We start from the raw sequence: 20,082 nt of genomic DNA on the forward strand, positions 1-20,082 counted from the left end.
GAGGGCAGAGATTTGGAAGCTGGGCTGGGTGACCAGGGGACACTCCAGAGTTCACCTTCAGGCCAGGCCTTGGACTAGGGGGCTGAAAGGGCCAAGTTACCATCCCCATGAGAGTCCGGCATGGACGAAAGTGTGGCCCGTGGCAGGACGTCCTCCAGGTGGACGAGATGACAGGTGCAGGTGCCGATCACCTGGGGCCCCGGGGACCTGGCTATGGGATTTGCACTTTATTCTACAGGAGCTGGGGCCTTACAGAGGGATGTGATAACAATCAGAAGTGCATTTTGTAAAATCGTTCTGCAAGGCTCCTTGGTGGACGAGGAAAAGAGGCCAGATGGGAAGCGACTGTCCAGGCAGGAGGTGCCGATGCTGAGCCGAGGGGAGCAGTGTGGAGGTCGGCGGCAGCTGCTCCCCGGGAAGAGGCTTTGGCAGGAGGTGAGGGAGAGACGTGGACGGAGGTGAGACAAGGCTCAGGGGCTGATGCCGGGGCCACCAGGAGATCCGGAAAACAGGCCGCAGGTGTGACGGGTGTGCTGGGTGGGTAATGGATGTTGGTGAGTATTGTTCAGGTTTAGGGGTCTGTGCACATTCAGGTGGGGAGGTCTCACAGACAGTTGTAAACACGTCTGAGCTCAGGAGGGAGGAGTGAGAGACACGGGGTTGATGGGCAGCACAGACATGGGGGTGATGGGCAGTAGCCATAGAAATTCTCTGACGAGGTCCTAGCTTATTAATTAGCATCTCTATAGCACATCACAGTGTTCGTTCATATTAAGCTTGTGGTGAGCTCAAAACGTAGGACTTTTCCATCAGAACTGCCGACAATTCAAGTCTCTGCCATCTCATTCTTGGACGACTGACCCTTTGAGTTCAAATGCACGACCTCACGTCTGGTTATCTCTAGTCTGACTCTGGCCTACGGGGCCTGGCTGACATGCTGCCCTCTGAGTCCTGTGGCCCCTGCCGCCATGGTGCGGTCCCCCTGGCGGGGCTGTTGACCAAGCAGGGCCCTGCGGCTCCTCTGGGTGTGGCCCTGACCCCTGGGAGCTCCTGCCTGCAGCTCAGCACCTCCCAGTTCTGTGCGTGGGGCACAAAGACGCCACCTGCTTGAGGGGCAGTGCTTGTTGTCATGAGGTCCCTGAATGAGTGTGTCAGCAGAAGTCACAGGTCATGTGCCTTGGCCGTCCTGGACGCACCCACCTGACTGTGGTTTCGGGCCCCCTTTCCTGTCCCTGGAAGAGTTTTAAACTGGAAGGAAGCTTAGACGGCCCACTGTGTTGAGGGGAAAACAGAAGTCAGAAAAACCCCCGCTCTCTGCCGGGACTGTCTCAACCCAAATCACAAGACAATTTCTTTGTTATTTGTGGAAAGATGGTGAGGAATTTAGAGGAATGGTATAAGTGGTTAAAATCTTTTACTTCATCTTTCTTAAACATCGGATTTTCAAAGACTGGCAGGCAAATTAGAAGGGAAGAGCAGGCGTGTGGGTGGCGTGTGGGAGCCCAGTTTGAAGCTGTGATGTCTGTTCCCCAGCAGCACACGGGTTCCAGGTTTAGATGCTCCCCAAGATTCGCCCCAGTTTGGGGCGTTCGACCTCACCAGTCCTGGCCTGGTTGTCGGGGGCAGCATGTGCAGCCAGGATGGCCCGGAACCAAGAGAGCTGTGGAAATCCAACCGCCTCTGCACTTAGCGGCTAACTTCTTTTTTTTTTTTTTTTTTCATAGGTGTAGAGGATCCAGCCCTAGACTGCACCTTTGCTTGGGGAAGGTTTTTTTTTGTTTGTTTATTAATTTATTTATTTATTTATGGCCGTGTTGGGTCTTCGTTTCTGTGCGAGGGCTTTCTCTAGTTGCGGCAAGCGGGGGCCACTCTTCATCGCGGTGCGCGGGCCTCTCACTATCGCGGCCTCTCTTGTTGCGGAGCACAGGCTCCAGACGCGCAGGCTCAGTAGTTGTGGCTCATGGGCTCAGCTGCTCCGCGGTATGTGGGATCTTCCCGGACCAGGGCTCGAACCCGTGTCCCCTGCGTTGGCAGGCGGATTCTTAACCACTGCGCCACCAGGGAATCCCCACGGCTAACTTCTTTTACATTAGCCAGGGACAAGGAAAAGTTTGTTTTTTTTAAAAATTGGGGTAGAGTTGTTTTACAATGTTGCATTAGTTTCTACTGTATAGCGAAGTGGAGTTCCCTGTGCTATACAGCAGGTCCTTATTACTTATCCATTTTATACATACTAGCGTACACATGTCAATCTCAATCTCCCAGTTCATCCCACCTCCCACCCCCCCTCCCCGCTTTCCCCCCTTTGGTGTCCATACGTTTGTTCTCTACATCTGTGTCTCGATTTCTGCCTTGCAAACCAGTTCATCTGTACCATTTTTCTAGATTCCTCATATATGCGTTAGCATATGGTATTTGTTTTTCTCTTTCTGACTTACTTCACTCTGTATGACAGTCTCTAGGTGCATCCATGTCTCTACAAATGACCCAACAAGGAAAAGTTTTGTTGACAAGGAATATCTCCTGTGGTTGGTTAGCAGGTTAAAAAGCTCTGAGTCCGGCATCAACAATTTCTCCTTCAGTTTGCGTGTCACGCAGACCATGAGATGGGCAGACGAGGCCAAAATTGATTAGAAGTGAGGAGCAGCTGCCCCTGTGTGGATCCTCAGGGTGTCCTTCCCCCCCCCTCCCCCCCCCGGCCCTCCCCCCCCCAACCCCATCCCATCCCATCGCCTCTGCCTGCCGGTCCACTCACCTTGTCTTGCTCCGTCCATCGGGACCCGGGCAGCGGTGCAGCATCAGTGCCCTGGCCCTTTGGGGGGGCCACGCCCCTCCTCCTCCTCCTGCAGGTGAGGGTGGTCAGGATGGCCCCCTCCCCCAACAAAGCTGTCGATGCTGCCCGCCGGGCCGTGGTCCCCTGTGGTCAGAGGGCCGCTCAGCCTCGGGCTGCCTTTTTGAAGGGACCTGAGCTCCCGATGGACACTCCGGCCCAGTGCAGGCAGGGAGGCGCTTCGGGAGGGCCTTGGCGAGAGGGCTCTGGAGAGAGGTGCTGCCTGGGAGTGGGGTGGGTGGGTGGGGAAGGTTCCAGGAGGTGCTTCTGTGGTCAGAGGGGAGGCATGTGGCATGGGCCCCGATGGACCAGCGTCTTCTCCGTCGTGCCAGCCGGGTTGGTTCTGTGCGGCCTCCACCCCATCACTCCGTGCAGGTCCTTCCTGAGGGGTCGGCTCAAAACAATAAACACTAAGTCAATGTGCTCGGGGCATTTTCACCTTTCTTGGTCTCCAGCTTTGTGAAACAGAAAGACGGCCTTGGCTCTTCGACAGCTCAGGCTTTCCCTGGGAACAGGAAGCCGTCTGGGTTTCGGCGCTGGAGGGGTGCTGGGCGAGGTCCCATGCCAGTCCACACTGTCTTTATTTCTGTAGCTCTACAGTAATGCTCATCATTGAAAATAACTGTATTGTAAAGATGAAGTGCATTTTAAAACATGTTCTGCTCCGGAGGCGCTAAAGACACCCCTGACAAGAAGATGACTAGGAAGACAGTGAGAGGCTTCTGAGCGGGAGATCTGAGCCCGATTCCTCCCTGTGGTTCCCTGAGCAAGAACCAGGGGTCCCCCAGCCTGGGGAGGAGGACTGTGGTCCCCACACAGCAGGAGGCTCGGCCAGGAGCCAAGTCTGCTGGAGCTTGGTGCCAGGGACGACCCTGGGGATCTGGAGGCGGCGGTAGAGAGAGACCAGGCGGGGTGCGCTGCAAGAGACACTCCACGTGACACTCCCTACCATGAAATCGATGGAGGAGCAGGGTCTCGATGAGCTGCTGGGCGGGGCTTGTCCCGCCCCTGTCCGTGGAGTGCGCCCTCCCTGCTCTCAGACGCTGGTTGCTGTCTCCAAGTCACTGTCTTGAGACGGGGGACAGTACATCAGTAGCTCATTCTGCAAACCCCCCTGTAATTAGCTTGGGTGACTTAGTGAGGAGGGAGATCCGTCTGGGTTGCGAGTCCCCTGGGCTTGCGTGACATCTCAGAGGAAGGCCGTTCATTTCTCCTTGAGCGTTTTCGTTGACCCAGAGCTTCGTGTGCGGGGAGCTCAGCACGGTTGGTGAGGGCAGAGCTGCAAGCCCAGCTGGCCGGAGCCAGGGGCCCATGTGGTGGCGGCCACGGTTTCCATCCCCGGGCTGTCGGAGCTCCTTGTGAGCCCTGGTCTGCAGAAGAGCAGGAACATTTGCAGTGAGAGGCAGGTGGTTAGATGGCCACAGCCCCGATCCACTCCAGAGAGTCTGGTTTATGCCTGTTGTCCTGTGTCACTATCCGTTGCAACCCTTTTACTTACTCAGTGCCCTGATTTGGATAATAAGTCACACGGTATCCTCCAGATGGGTAATATGTGTCGTACATGAAGACTCCTTCTGTGTTAAATGGGTGAACACCCAGGTAGGAATGTGGAGTAAAGCCACAAAAGGTACTGTGTATGTGCAGATTAAAACAGACAGTCAGTTCATGATGGAAAATACCGTTAATGAAAAGGAAGGCAGCATGAGGAAGTATTTTTTGCCAACAATTGGAAAGCTTTGCAAACAAGTATAAGCACACAGAGTCGGGACTTCCCTGGTGGTCCAGTGGTTAAGACTCTGTGGTCCCAATGCAGGGGGCACGGGTTCAATCCCTGGTCGGGGAACTAAGATCCTGCATGCCGCATGACACAGCCAAATAAATAAATAAATAAAAAATAAACACACAGAGTCTTGCACGGGTATGGGGAACGGGACCTGTCTCATCTTCCTGTTCGTAGCAGAACTTGGAAGACTCCTTCTGGAAGGTGGCTTTGCACCTTGTGGGAGAGGGTTTCCACTTCCAGGAATGTGTCTTTAGAGAATATTTTAGAACAAGTAAAATCACAGTTGTTCACTGCAGTCTGGTTTATAGAAACTTGGAAAGACGCGAAGTGCCCAGCAGGGAGGAAACACTTAAATGTTACTGGCTGATGGTTAGCAAGACCCACTAAGCAGTCGGCAGAAATGGTCCCCTTTGGCCCCCACCGCAGCCTTGTGCGGTAGGTACCCACATTATCCCCACCTTACAGATGAGGTCGCCGAGGCACAGAGCAGTGAAGGGGCCTCAGCCAGGGAGCAGCAGAGCCGCCTCTGGATGTGGGCAGTGTGGCCTCTAGACCCAGATCCAGACCATCTCCCCCAGCACAGGCTGCTGCCCGTCCAGTGGGTTGGACGGTCCTGCCATCAGACCTGGGGTCGATACTTAACAACTGGGAAAGTTCAGTATGAAATGGGTGGGGGCATTTATAAAGCAGGGTGGGGCTGAATCCAGGGAATGCGGTGACCCTGACTGTTTATTCGCACAGTAACTGAAGCTGCTGCTCTGGGACCTGAGACAGATGGGCAAACACCACGCAGACCTCCCTGCCTCGTCGGCAGGACCCAGCCCAGGGGCCTGGCATGTCTGTGCCCGTGGGATGGAGCCAGCACTGGCGGGCTGGGGCCCACATTTATCATTGTTTTTTAAACATAATTTACACAGAGTAAAATACACAGATCTTTCAGTCTGATGAGTTTTGTAATTTCATACATCTGTGTAAGCATCGTCCAGACAAGACAGAGAAGGTTTTCCTCATTTCAGGAGTCTCCCCGTGACCCTTCCCACTCAGACCCACAAACCCGCTCCCCACTCCGGGGACGCCCGTTCTGATCTTTCAGCACAGGTTGCTTTCCTGTTCTTGGCCTCACAGGTGGTGGTGTTTTTTGGGCTCCGCCTCATCCACGCTGGGGCCTGGGTCCGAACCCTCCTTCCAGTTTCTGAGTTGCCTCCGTGGTGCTGAAGAGCCTGTGCACATTTGTTTGTGGACACAGGTTTTCTCTTCTCTTGGGTGAACGCCCAGGTGTGGGATGTCAGGTTGCAGCCTCGAAAGGGGTTCGACTTTATCAGGAAGTGTCAGTTTCCAGGTGGTGCTGTTGTCACACGTTCCCAATGACACGAGCTCCCCTCGGTCGGCACTTTGCCAGCGTTTGACAACGTCAGTCTGTTTTTCTGTGCTGGGGGGTGGTGGTGGAATCTTGCTGTGGTTTTAACTTGTGCTTCCTGGTCATGATGACGCCTAGCTTCTCTCCTGTGCTTGTTGCCATTTTTCACATAATCTCCTGTCAACTCTCTGCTCAAGTTTTTTGCTCTCTCTTTCTTTCTTTCTTTTTTTTAATTTTCATTTATTTATTTATTATTTATTTATTTATTTATTTATTTATGGCTGTGTTGGGTCTTCGTTTCTGTGCGAGGGCTTTCTCTAGTTGCGGCAAGTGGGGGCCACCCTTCATCGCTGTGCGCGGGCCTCTCATTATCGCGGCCTCTCCTGTTGCGGAGCACAGGCTCCAGACGCGCAGACTCAGCAATTGTGGCTCACGGGCCTAGTCGCTCCACGGCATGTGGGATCTTCCCAGACCAGAGCTCGAACCCGTGTCCCCTGCATTAGCAGGCAGACTCCCAACCACTGCGCCACCAGGGAAGCCCTGCTCTCTCTTTCTTAACGTCCCCGTTCAACCCCTCGTCCTGCTCTTCACTGGATGAGGTAGGTGGACGCAGAAATCAGTGGTGAATTGGTACTGACGGCAAGAAAAATTTGGAGAAATACGTTAATTCCAGAAGCTGGGGAAGTTCTAGTCCAATGCTGTCTTTACCTTCTCTTTAGCCATTTCTGGTTTTTCGAGGCCTCTCAGTCGGGAGTTATTCTGTCCTCTTCATGCTTCTACAATACACCTGTGGGACCTCTGTCTGTCCACCCACACATCTGTCCACTTGGTGGCCTGCTCGGGGGGAGGCAGTGCCTGGGCTCTCTCCCTGTCCCTGCTGGTCTTGGGATGGGACCCTCCTGGGCACCCCTTTGGTCCTCCCGGCCCCTGCCCTACTGCAGGCTGCGACCAGCCTCATACAGCCCGACACGGCCTGGCTCTGTCCTCTCGCTCCGGGGGTCTCCAACCCCGCGGCCTGTTAGGAACCGGGCTGCACAGCAGGAGGTGAGTGGTGGGCGAGTGAGTGAAGCTTCATCTGCCGCCCCCCATCGCTCCCCATCACTCACATTACCCCCTGAACCATGCCCACACCCTGTCCATGGAAAAATTGTCTTCCACGAAACCGGTCCCTGGTGCCAAAAAGGTTGGGGACCGCTGTCCTGCTCGGTCCTTCTCTGATGCCTCAGTGAGGGACATCCTGGACCCATGTGGCCCCCACGCATCCCACCTGGACATCTGGGGCAGGTCAGCCTTCCAGGGAGCCGAGGGGTAGATGAGGGGGCCGTGAGACTTCTCACCCGGTGCCCCCCCGATTGAGTGTCTGGAGGCCTGGGCTGCGGCCAGGCAGCGAGGTGGACTTTCCCTTCCCTCTCTCACCCCCGTCCCTCACCCCTGCTCCTGGGATTACAACCCACACGCCCTTGACTCAGACTCTGCTTTTGGAGGCTGCAGGCTGAGGGAGTCCAGAATGTGGTGCCTGATCCTGCTTCCATGTGGAAAGCCCTGCAGTGGCTGACCTTTAGAACAAGATGCCGTGTTACAGTGCGGCTGCTGGGCTCCCCCGGGGCCAGCCCCTGCCTCCCTCCATCACCCCTGCTTCTCCAACAGAATCCAAACTCCCCTCAAAAGGGATGCGCAGTGAATTCCGCTTGGGCTGCGGGAGGCAGGGAGCTCAGGAAAGTCTTCCCAGGAGAAGGATGCTTGAGCAGCCTCTTGATTTGTGTCTGTGGAGTTGTAGGGGTTATAGTATAGAGGTCATGGTATAGGGGTCATAGTGTAGCAGTTAGGGTGTAGGGGTCATGTTTTAGGGGTTAAGGTGTAGGGGTTATAGTGTAGAGGTCACGGTGTAGGGGGTCACTCTATAGGGGTCATAGCGTAGGGGTTATAGTGTAGAGGTCATAGCATAGGGGTTATAGTGTAGAGGTCATAGTGTAGGGGTCATGGTGTAGGAGTCATGGTGTAGAGGTCATGGTGTAGGGGTTAAGGTGTAGAGGTCATGTAGAGGGGTAGGGTCTAGAGGTCACGGAGTAGGGGTCAGAGTATAAGGGTAGTGTGTAGGGGTTATGAGTACAAGCTTGGAAGTCAGACTGTGGATTTCAGGTCCAATTCTGCCCCCTCCTAGCTGTGTCAAATTACTTACCTTGGTCAAATTACTTACCTCTCTGAGCCACAGTTCCTTCATCTGTGAAAACAGGGTGTTGCTCACATCTACGATGTAGGATTGCTATGGGGTTTAAGGGATGGCTGGTGTGCGGTGCCTGGCACTTGGTGACTGGTCAGTCAGTGCTCTTTGTATGTGCTGAGTGTGTTTTCTGAGTGGGTCCCCCCAGGGCCTGGGTGTTGAGGCCATTCACTCACTCAGTAGAGTATGTCCTCCTAAGGATGGAGACCTGTGTTAAACACCCAGGAATTTCTGCTCTGCTCAGGAAGCCTGAGGATTGAGCAGATGATAAGAGTCATGGGCTGCGATGAACGGTACTCCAGGTGGGGTCTACAAGAGAGTCTGGTGTAGCCCAGAGGTTCTCAAAGTAGGGTCCCCAGAACAGCTTCAGCATCACCTGGATATCTGTTAGAAATGCAGATTCTTGGAGCCCATCCCAGACTTGCTGGATCAGAGGCTCTGGGCTGAGGTCTCCCAATCTGTGTTTTAACCAGCCCTCTGGGTATTCTGGTGACCTAGAAAACCCCTGGGGGGCAGGACAATGCAGCACCCTGCCCTAAGGACCCAAATTAGATGAGATGAGGCTTGCTTCCCCAGTAAACCAAGTGTTCCCGCCCTGCGCGCATCCTGATTTCCACCCTTACTTTTGGGATGGCCGTTGACTAGTCACATCTCTCAGGCTGACCTGGATACTCTGTCCACCCTCTGCCTCTGTCCTATGTCTGCCATGTGACCCTCGCTGGAGGGAACGCACTGGAATTTCCCGGGGCTGATAAAGATGACAAGACAGCTGCTGCTACTCTTTGGACAGAAAAGCTTGTCCCCATAACCAGCAGGGCCAAACGTAAGGGAGAGGATTTATACCTGTGTCTGTCCATGGGTGCAACGCCCCTAACGCAGATACAGTCTCTGGAAGTCTCCATAAGCTTCGTCAGCCCAGGCTGACCCTCAGTGGCTGAGGAGAGAGGAGGCCCCGGAAGCAGACCCTGAGATGGTTCATGGGCAGGTGGTTTCTAAGGAAGTGCTCCCAGGTGAGGCTGGCAGGGAGTGGGGGGGAGGCGGGTGGGAGGGGAGAGGCTGCCAATGTGGGCTGACCCCATGGGGAGATCTCTGTCTTGCCTGGGTGCCACCTGTCTTTGGCCACGGGAGCACAGTAAAGAGGTGACCCTGGTCTTCTCTAGGGAGACGCTGGTCATCTCTTATCTAATTATTGCCCATCCACCTCACCTGCCACAGTGACGCAGGCTAGTGGACAACTGTGAGGATGGTCCCCAAGGCTGAGTTGATTGATGCTCATACTTGATTCTTGGGGAAGATAAACCAATAGCAGGTACAAAGATTTAGGTGGATGATGTCTTAGTAATAACAATAAAGGGCAGGGATGCTTCATCCCCCTGTAAGGCGCCCCGAACTGACACACTTACCCGCTCTTTACAAACAAACCACCAGTGGGTGTTTGTCCAGTAGAAGGACCTTATTGCATGTTGGTCACGACCCAGAGCACGTGTTTCTGGAAGCCCCCATAGCCAGGTGGCACTAGCAGATGGTTGGAATCGTTTCTGAGTTGGGAGGCGGCCAGCCCTGGGCTCCTGTGGCTGCACCATGTGTGATTTCAGAAGGAAAACCCAACAAGGATCTATGCAGTCACTGGAGCCGGGGCTCGTGGCCGTTCAAGCAGCATGTTTTCCGGAGAGGTTTTATCATTAACCTTTGATTTTGCACGCACATTCAGGCCGTCTCGTTCAAACAAGGGCAGTAAAAGACATATTTCCAAAGAAATCGAGGACTGTGTCTGGGGGGAGAGGACAGACTGGCAGATGGGAAAACTGCTGATTGGGGTCACATATGCCCAGATTTTCTGCAGCAGGAAAGCACCCCCGAGGGTCATCTCGCTCGGGCATTTCGGATGTGTTCCCGGGTCCTGGGAAGGCGACACCGAAGGGGCTGGGCTAGGGTGGGTGGGGGAGAGCTTTCACTTTATCAGAGGTGCCCATTTACAATTTCTACAGGTGTGCCTGCCGTGGACAAGCCGTTTTGACTTCAGTGCATGCAGGACTTTGCCTGAAAACATAGTTCTGCTACGAAAACGTTAGAAAAGCACCGAGCTCATTTCCTCCTCTCCCTTTGCACCGACGAACCAGAGGCACAAGAGGCTCAGCAAAGCACATCGCTGGTTGCCCTGCGAGACGGTGACAGACACCAGCCTTATCAATGCCAGTCTGGCTTTTACTCCACCGAACGATTATCTGATTACTTGGCAGGTTCACTTGAAATGGGACATTGGACCTCCAGAGACATACTGTCCTGAGGGGGCAGCCATGGCCTGGCGTGGAGCCTGGCTTTTCCTGAATACAGGGTCTGGTCTTTCCCCTGAACCTTCCCGACATCGAAATCTGTCCTGTCTCTGTCTTTTTGGACTTTAGCCTTTATTTGTTTGAAATCGGCTTGAAACACCTGCTGTGCCTTTTCCATCATCGTCACCAGCTCATTTGCACAACATGTTAGGGTTTACGACAGCTTCTCCAGGGACGATCCACACTGAGGTTAACAATAGTGCCATGAAGCAGGTTGTTATGTCCCTAATGGATCCGAGGTGACTTGTCTAACTTTCCTCCACCCGTAGGTGCCGGTGGCAGGGGGCGTGCGCCCCAGAGTTGTCTCCTACTCATTCCACGGCAGGCAGAAGGCTTGCTCCTGTAGGGTCGGCTGCTTCTGTTGGCTCCTTATTCAGCAAATACCTCTGGCATGTCTGCTCTGTTGCAGGCACTGTTCCAGACACTGGGGGACAGCAGAGGACAGAGTCCCTGAACCCAAGGGTCTGGACGCCGGAGGGGCTGGTCTTCAGAATCCCTGGGCCGCCTATGTTGATACCCACCTGCGTTTAACCACCGAGTTCTAGGCTCCAGGGGTGTCCTGCAATCTTCTCTCCTCCACTTACCTGGCACAGGAAGGTCCCTAGGGCCAGATGTCCAGATCGTCCTTCACTCCCCGTCTTCCTGGTTTATCTCTGCTGGCTCTTCTCTCAAGAAGGGAATCCACAATTTCTTATGCCTTTGGGCTCATTGCCCGTTTGTTTTACTTGAATTTTAGAAACCAGAGAGGGTAAAACAGTCCTTACTTTCTTCACCAGCTCCCCCATTGCAGACCCCGAGCACCATTTCAGAGGGAAGTACGTCCTGTCCGTCTCTGGAAGACAGTCCCCCGGCTGGACCCCTGTCAGTGGCCGAGCCCCCATCTGTGGGCCTGCGGTGCTGTGGGGACCCCTTGCTGCTGCAGGACGTGTGGCCAGCGGCTCCCAGGCCAGGGGCTCCGGAGCCCAGCGTGGAGGGGACACGTGGGGCCGGGCGGAGGAGGGGCACCAGTTTCTCCCTGGAGGGTGAGGCAGCTGAGCGGGGACCAGGACAGCGGCTGGGGGATACAAGGTCCTGTAATATTGCGTTAACTCAGCCTTCAGTCCTGATGGGTGAGGCCCTCTTGGTGAAATGTGTGTGGCTTAAAACCGAGACTGTAAACCAAATAGGAATTTGGTTTGCTTCACGAGTCAAGATAATTGTACTTTGAAAAATGTTTTCAACATAACATTAATTTTGACCTTTATGGGAAGTGTGACATAAGTGTGTTTTTAAAATGGGTATTCATGCGTGACACATTTTCCATTATCACCTTATCAGATTTTCTGAGTTGCTGCCGCAGTAGATTGGTCAGGTGTTTAAAATAAGCAATCAGTTATTTTTATGCTCCTGCAAGGACAGGTTATAGTGGGGATTGAACGGAATTTTCTTCTTTTTTCCTTCCAGGAGCCTCAAGAACAAAGGCCATGGGTGGGTGGTGGGTCCTGACACCAGGACCCGCCGGCTGGGATGGAGGGATGGAAAGTGAGGGAGGGGACAGCAAGGCATCGGCCCATCGGTGTACTCCTCACTCCTGCCCCTGGAGGGACTTGTGACGGGACCTGGCAGCACTTTCCTGTACCCTTTGATCTAAGATCTCCTTGTGAAACACCTAAAACACAGGTTGAAGATTTTTGTGGATTCCCGCTAGAGCCACTGGCTTCCTGAGCTGACTTTCCCTTCTGCCAGAGCTGTCCCAGCCCAGGGACTGAGGGGCCCAGAAGCTGGGCTGTCTCCCTCCAATCCCCATTTCTAGTCGGCTAAGAGCTGCTTCTGGGGATCCACACTCTGTCCCTTCCTGCTGGACCCCACAATAGGAAAGCCCTCAGGCAGAGTCTCCAGGGCCCACAGGGGAAGCTGTGGATGTGCCAGGAGCCAGGAGAGCTGGGGTTTGTGGCCAGGGCACCCTAGGTGCCATCGTTTTTATGGGACAATTTGGGAACATGGTGACCGGTGTAAAACCTTTGGGAATTAGTATGGAGCAGAGTCTATTTAGATGGGAAAAAAGTATATTGTCTGTGCTTCGAGTTAATTGGGGGACTCAGGGACTAGAGGATTGGGATAAAGCCACGTGATCTGGATTCCCGTTTAATAGAACAAGCACAAGCACTGCATTGTTCTAGCCTTCTGCACTCATTTTTCAAAATCACTTGGCAGCAATAACGGCCTTAACTGCTGAATAATTATGGTTACTGAAAATCTAAAATAATACATTATAAACTACTTAAAGCAGTAAAAGAATTCACACTATTAGGAGCTTGGAGGAAATTAGCAATCTTTAAATACCTCAGTAAACAAAGACTGTATTACACTTTGTAAGCACAAACATTGCAGGAGCTGCTTTGTTCATTTCAGAGGAGAGACACCAAGCACTGTTTGGTATTTGGATATTTGCCCACAAGTGTTTAGGTGCTTCGTGGGGGAAGAGAACCCAAGATCTTTCCACTGAGAGGCGGTCTGGGCCCGGCGCGTGGGAGGTGGTGGTGTGTCTGGGGGGTGTGGGGCGGGAAGAACGGAGCTGGAATCCAGCGGGAATTCTTTCTGTCTCATCTCACTGTGTGCACTTGCATCCCTTTCCCCGTCCTTTCACAGCCTGGTTTCCTTTTCGGGAATTACATTTTCTCCAAGGGGCCAGCGTAGGAGCCAGTTCATGCCAAGCCGCCAGGTATTCCCTCCGCAGTGTTTACATCTCGAGTCAACAGTGGCTGCTATATCCACCCCAGTGATGGCAGCCGGGAGAGATCACCCACTGCAGTGAGTATTCATTTCTCTCCTCGTCCCCGGGGGGCCTGTCCCCAGCCTTGCCCCTGGACCTATGGGCTTCTGATACCTTCCAGTGAATTCTCTGGGTCGGAGCAATTCTTACGAGCACTGAATTCTGGCTGATATACTTCCCCACCACCAGCTGCTCTATAACTCGCGGCTGTGACGGTCCTTCCATCCTTCTCACGTCTCGTCGATGCGATGCACGCGGTCTGTGATTTAGGTTTGAGGACTCACATCATAGCAGATGTTGCCAGGGGCCTTCCCTTACCTCTGGAGCTCATGCCAGCCAGACTCCACTGCCAGCACCTATGTCTCTCGGCCCCCTGGGCTCAGGAGCCCCAGACGTTGTAGGGCAGAGACAACGGTCCCTGCTGTGCCCTTTCTGAAGTCCAGTTACTAATGCAGCACAGCAGCCGTACTGAAATTAATGGTGTGAAGCATGATGAAGCAGTGCTTCCCACCATTAATTCCTGGATGGCTGCTGTGCTGCATTGGCAACTGGAACGGGGTGGGGTGGGGTGAGAGCTGGGAGCAGGGAGGGCACCCCCGGTTCATCCCAGGACGAGCAAGGCCAGGGGTACATGGCACAGAGCAGAGGCCCCCGGGTGGGAAGTGGCCAGGCTGGGCTGGGGCTCAGAAGCCACCCTAGGGCCTCTGGACGTTTCTGTCTTTTCTGCAGCGGGGAGAGGGGTGGCAGCTGGAAGCCAGCCTGTGGCAGAGCTCCATGGTTTGTTACAAAAGTGCCAACGTAAACAACTGCACCCAAGGAGCCTATGTTTGGTGTAAACCCTGGAGCAACTGAATTCCTGAAGTTCAAATCCACAGAGACGCACATGTTACTCCCCACATCTGTCCCTTCACTGGGATGGGAGCTGCACAGCTGCCCTGGGCTCTGTCACATCTCAAAGGGGGGAATTGTCCACCTGGAGAAACCATGATCTGAGGGCATGTGCCTGGCTGCCCTCCAGGTGTCGTGCTCAGCCCTGGGTGGGCGCACCAGCTCTCACGCGGGGAGAGGTTGGGGGGCGTCCATGCCCCCAGCAGGGATCGCAGACGCTGTGGCCCATCTGAGGCAGGGCGGGAACAGACCCCAGAGCAGAGTCCCTGGTAGGGCCAATGCCGTGCTGGACTCCAGGCCCCATGGGCCAGTCAGGGGCCCAGCGGGACATGGAGGGTCCTGACGGTCACAGGCATCAGCCTTGGGGTCCAACAGGAGTGGATGCAAGGCCAGCTCTCCTTGCATTTGGGATGTTGAGTAAGACTCTTGAGACCTTATTCTCATGAGCAAGTGGGGTGATAATTGTCCCCAAACCACAGGGTTGTTGTGGGGCTTCCAGGGGACCTGTGGCGTGCCCTCAGGTGCACAGCGTGTGATGGGTGCAGCCGTCCTCACTAGTGGTTCCGTTCCTGCTCCTTCAGTGATGACAGGGGCTTGAGGGCAGGATGTCTGGACACTCCCTGCAGAGGAGCTCCATAGACCCCGGGGCTCCTGGAAGCAGTTTGGAGAAGAAGGCTTTGCCTGACTCCCTTGTGGACGAGGGTGGTGGCTGGAGCCCAGAGGTGAGGGACTGTCCCCACCGCTGGGCTGGGGACCGAGGCTGTGGGTGTTTCTGAGGCAAGGGCTTGTTCATCCCGCACTGCGCATGGAGAGACCCTCAGAGGCTGGGACGCGGCACGCCTTCGCTGGGCTGCGGCTGGCATTGAAATGCATCCCTGTGGTTTCCTCCTTTGGGTTAAAGAGTTGGCCTTTGACAATGTGCAAATTCAGCTGCCTTCTTTTGTTTGGATCTAGTTCATCCATTCATTCAAATATATGTTGGGTAGCTCTTGTGTGCTAGGAAATTTTCTGGGTGCTGGGGCAGAAAGTGGTGAGATAAATGGACAAAAATCCTTGTCTATGAAGAGTTTCATCCCAGTGAGAAAGGAGGAAGACTGTGGACAAGACAAATAAGAACAGGGTATAGGTTGTTGGGAACTGGCGAGTTCTAGGAAGAAGAATAAGGAAGGAGATAAGAATTGATGATGGGGGAGGGAGGATGGGGGAGGGACAAGGACGGTGTCCAGGCAGAGCAACAGCAAATGCAGACGGCTCCCCGGCTCCATGTTCCGTGGTCCTGGTACGGGCAGACGTGTGGGGGGAAACAGTGGCTGAGAGTTCAGGGCAGTGGATGGTGGTGCTCTGGGTGGCGGGTCTGGACGGGGTCCTGCCCTGGCCGTGGTGAGTGTGGTGGGAATGGCTGCTTTGCCCAGGAGAGTGACTGCTATGTTGCCCAACCTCCCCTGCAGAACAGGGCCAGGAAGCGTGAGGCCACCCACGTCCCTTCCCTGACCACTCAGTGCCACAGCCTGGTGGGCTGGTGTCCTCCCCGTCCCGCCTCCCATCTGCTCCGGCTGCGTCTCTGGTGTGTCTTCCCAAACAAGCCTCTTGCGCTCACGTCCTGCCTCAGGGTCTGGTTCTGGGGAGACCCAGCCCGGGTGGTGTGTTCTTCAGGGTCTGACAGCAAAGCCGGGCACCGTAAGCATCACCCTCGTGGCTCCGTGCACGCGCACAAGGCCGTGACTGTGGCCTCGGGTTGAGGGCCCCTCCGCCACGCAGGTGGGCGCTGGGAACACAGCCCGTCCTCACAGAGTGAGGAGCCCTTTGTGCTCCTTGCCGGCCTCATGCTTGGGAGTGTGAACTGGGCCAGTGTGAACTGTGAGCCCTCAGCACCCCCGTCTCTGCGCCGAGCTGCGGTCTGCTGGGGGCGGGTGGTGGCTGTCGTGCGCTGTCCCCAGGCACGGGGACTTGGTTAAGTACACACACTCGGTCACCTCACTGTGCACACAGGTTCTCCCGAGGGAAATACCTTAGGGAATTTTGCTTTAGGCCACAGAGAGCGATCTGGTTTGAGTGGCGTGAGCAGAGGATTGTTTAGAACTAGAACCTTGCGAAGCAGACTCTTTGGTGGGACCTTCGCCCCTCACTTGGGATGTTTCCGTCCAGGAAAGGAACACCTCTGGCCTCTCATTTCCCCCTTGCTCCTTCCTCCCCCGGTGATGAGGGGCGCTTTATGGGGTTGGACAGTGTAGGGAGAAGGAATCCGGCCCCTTCTTGCCTTGGTTTTAGGGCTGTGCTTCCCTGCAGGGAGCGGCTGGTAAGCACAGGGCACCCTGCCCAGGCCGAGGGCTGTGCGCTCAGCGCTCCGGTCACTGGTGGTGAAGGGCCTCTTCCAAGGCTCAGGACGCGGAAGCTTGTCCGCGCACCTTGCACCTTGGCTGCATCTCCAGGATGGGTGGTGCTGGTTTCTGACGACTAGATTGGCAGTTGATGTGTCTCAATTGGTTTTGAAATTGGTCATTAGTGTGACTCTGTTGGTTCTGAACTTGAGTGGGAAACAGAGGCACACGATCCATGGACCCCTCTGAACGTGACCGCGTGAGCTTTTCTTGTGGCTGCTGCACACGGTGGCAGCCTGGCTGGCTTCTTGTGACAGGAGAACACTGGTGGGCGACCTTCATTTCCCCCGGCAATGTGCGCTGTGGCGGGAACATGGCAGCAGGTCCTGCCGGCCCTGCCGAGGCCGGGCCACCTCCCGGTGACCAGGCGGCCCCCTCCATCAGCCTCGGAAAGTGTCGCTCCTGTTCCACAGCTGCAGGGGCTGCTGGGTGTTACTGTGAGCCCCAAGGTGTGAACAACCAGAATTTTTGGAAACTTTTCCAAGGAACTCCTCCAGGGTATGGACAATTTCTCCCATTCATGGGGTGGGGCTGCTGCAGGAAGCCAGGAGATGGGCCCCAAGTCATCCATGGCATCCTCCCCTCACCCAGCCTGGAGGAGATAAACTGTAACAGCCAAGGCAGAAACTCAACAAAAGTAACCAAAATTTTGATGTAAATGCCATTTTGGAGAACTGATTAATATGTCAAAATATTCAGCTCCCAAGGTATGTCATAAAAATAACCAGAGTTCTTTGCAATTTCGTGATTTAACATTCAAATGAATGATGTAAATTCCATTTCATCAACTCCTTTTCAAACCTGTCTCCTCTTTCCTGGGGTTTTGGGCAGCTTCTTTGCTGGACCCTCAACTGGTGTGGGCAGGAATTCCTGGGGTGGGGGGAACAATGGGTTCTGGAGGAATGGGGGGGGGGCAGGCCGTATGTTATCCTAACAGGAGAGGTTTGCCTTTGCACAGCCCCGTCCTTTGCTTCCAGCGCAGAGAGCAGGCCAGGGACAGGGTTTTCAGGCAGTCACGGCCCCTGCTCCTGACGGGAGCGGGATGACCAGTGTGAGCTCAGCCTCCTGGTTCGTCCGTCCTGGCCGAGTCTCCCCGGAAGTCAGTGCCTGAGACATACAGAGCCTGCTCTCCCCTTTTATGGGGGTTGGGGGTGTGATCCCAGGGATACGAGGCAGTGGGGGTGGGGAGGGAAAGGGGAGCAAAGGTGAGGGCCTGAGCGCTGGGTGTGTCGGCCCCTCAGAGGGGCCTTAGGACCCACGGTGGAGGGGCAGGTGCCCCACGCCCCATTGCCCGTGGCTCCAGTTACCGTCCTGCCTCTGCGTCTTCAAAGAGCTGTGAGTCTGGGCATCAGACGCCCCTAACCCTAACCCCCCTTCCCCCCGCATGGCCGTGCCTTCCAGCCCGGCAGCTGCAGGGAACCTGGGGAGGGCAGGGCGGCGAGGGACAGAGGCCCCCGCGGCAGCTGAGACCCAGCTCCACGGTCGGGAGCCCCCAGTCAGGGGGGCATCTGGCGCGTTGCTGCTTACACGTGGCTCTAGAAGGACGCCGACGGAGACTGGTTGGGAAGCAGTCAACCCGCAGGACGGACGAATCCTTGAGAATCAGCGGCTCGCGGGCGCCGCTCACGGATGGAGTTGACACGGGTACCGTGAACCTGGCGTCCCTGCTCGTGGAGTCCGGGGGTGGGGGGAAGGGCAGGGTCCTGGTGGTCCCTTCATCTTGGGGAAGCAAGGAGCGCTTTCGCTGCATTTGAGCCGAGGGGGAGTCCCGGGGGCGGGAGCGCCCTCTGCCCACCGCGCTCTCACACCCGCACCCACGCAAGGCAGAGTCAGGTCAGATTTCTTATTTGATCAGCCAAGGGCACGACATTTCCCCAGGACCGTGGGGGCCGAGGGGTGGGAGGCGTGAGGTGCTCCATGTAGACCAGCACCCCCCACCCACCCGGCCCGCACGCGGGTGGGGGTGGCTGCAGGAACCCCGAGGGGTCCTCAGAGAGTCCAGGGGTGGCAGCTGAAAAGGCCAGCGGAGGCCGCACTGGGAGAAGAAGCCTGGGGCTGAGCCAGGGGCTCTGATGCCAGGCCAGAGCCTAATGATGCTGCCCTTCGGACCCCGGGCCCCGGCTGGTGGATGGACACCCCCATGCCCGCCTCACCAGACCGCCAGGCCCCAGCCCGGGGGGGTTTGCTAATTTTTCACTCTATTTTCTTGCCGCTCGGGCGGCCTCAGAACCCTTCCCTGCAGCACTCCAGGTGGCTGGTGTTGGTGTGGCCGTCACGAGCTGCCCTGCTGTCGCTCAGGGGAGCTCTTGTTGTCTCTCAGCAGAGGAAAAAACCAGAAAAAGCATCCATGAGCTAGAAATAGAAATTGAGGCCACTAAGCAAATGTCCAATTATCTTTCGAGATGGTGCCCAAGTGCCGTCTGCCTGCTGATCTGCAGCCTTTTGGAGCAGCCAGCTGCCTGTCTGGGCAGTGACTGTCTGGGGATGGCAGCCGAGGGATAGCCGGGCTTAGTGTCCTGGCCGGTGTACATTTCAGTGCATTAATGTGAATAAAGCACGCTTGCTTCCACGTGCAGCCAGACACATTTTATCAGTATCTCTCTTTCCTGGGACACGAATATTCCTGTACTTGTCTCACCCCAGTGCCCCAGCCTGCACATTGCAACGTGAATGGCGGAATCTGTACAAAGCCCTGTGACCTGCCTGCATCTGGCTGTGACGCTGCTTCTCTCCTTTAGACACAGCCATTAAGTTGCCATTTTGTGGCGAGGAAGCGCTCTCCCAGGAAAATTAGCAGAGAAAATAGGCAGCATCACCCTCACTATACTCGCGAGGTGAGGATGGGGTGGCACAGCGGGGCCACGACTGGGGAACCAGCGCGGTTGCTTTGTGTTCACTGAGAACGGGAGCTTTCGGGCTGTGTCTCATCCGCTGGCCTTGCAGTATTAGGATTCGGGCTCAGTGCCCTCGCAGTCAGGGACCCGGGGCTGGGCTCCTTCCTCACCTGCTCAGAGAGGCTGTTGCCCTCCCCAAGCGACTTCCCGAATATCTGCTGTAATAGCAGGTGGTCAGCTGCGGTGTCTGCCCCAAGGAACGTGACTTTATTGCTGGGGTCCTGACCCCAGCCCTGCAACACGTCTTATAAAGGTTTTTGTGTGGTTCCCCAGTTCAGAGTTCTGTCTGAAGGATGCTGTTTGGATTTCAAAATATTGGGTTAAAATTTCTGGGACAGCTAAATGGAAGATTTGACATGGGGCCTGTTTTTAAAAGTCTGAGCTGATTGCTGCTGTGGACACATGATCCCTGCCATCATTGCTACAAATAACTGGTAAAGCGAATAGCCAATATTTGTTAAGTACACATGGGCCAGCCTGGGTCACAGAACTGGCCGAGGTGGCCTCATCTGGCCCCACCAGACAGCTCTCTAAACAAGACATTAACTGTGTAGATGATGAAGTTGCGGCTTGGATGTTAAGTCACGATTCAAATTCAAACATATATGAGAGGAAGACCCGGAATATAACCCAAGTGTCTGGCTCT

General features: G+C 55.2%; 2 long non-coding RNA genes across 2 annotated transcripts in view; both read left to right on the forward strand.

Annotated features, from left to right (window-relative positions):
• The window catches only part of LOC309613408, a 16,415-nt gene extending 4,666 nt beyond the window's left edge, over positions 1-11,749 (forward strand). The window contains exon 2 of the long non-coding RNA XR_014235708.1: positions 10,180-11,749. This is a non-coding gene — a long non-coding RNA (uncharacterized lncRNA). The remainder of the gene's footprint in view (positions 1-10,179) is intronic.
• Positions 11,750-13,174: 1,425 nt separating this feature from the next.
• LOC309613407 overlaps positions 13,175-20,082 on the forward strand; it is a 35,298-nt gene continuing 28,390 nt past the window's right edge. Inside the window, exon 1 of the long non-coding RNA XR_014235707.1 lies at positions 13,175-13,314. This is a non-coding gene — a long non-coding RNA (uncharacterized lncRNA). The remainder of the gene's footprint in view (positions 13,315-20,082) is intronic.

The sequence above is a fragment of the Balaenoptera borealis genome (assembly GCF_965194805.1).
Source record: "Balaenoptera borealis genome assembly, chromosome: 16".
In the NCBI taxonomy this organism is placed as follows: domain Eukaryota; kingdom Metazoa; phylum Chordata; class Mammalia; order Artiodactyla; family Balaenopteridae; genus Balaenoptera; species Balaenoptera borealis.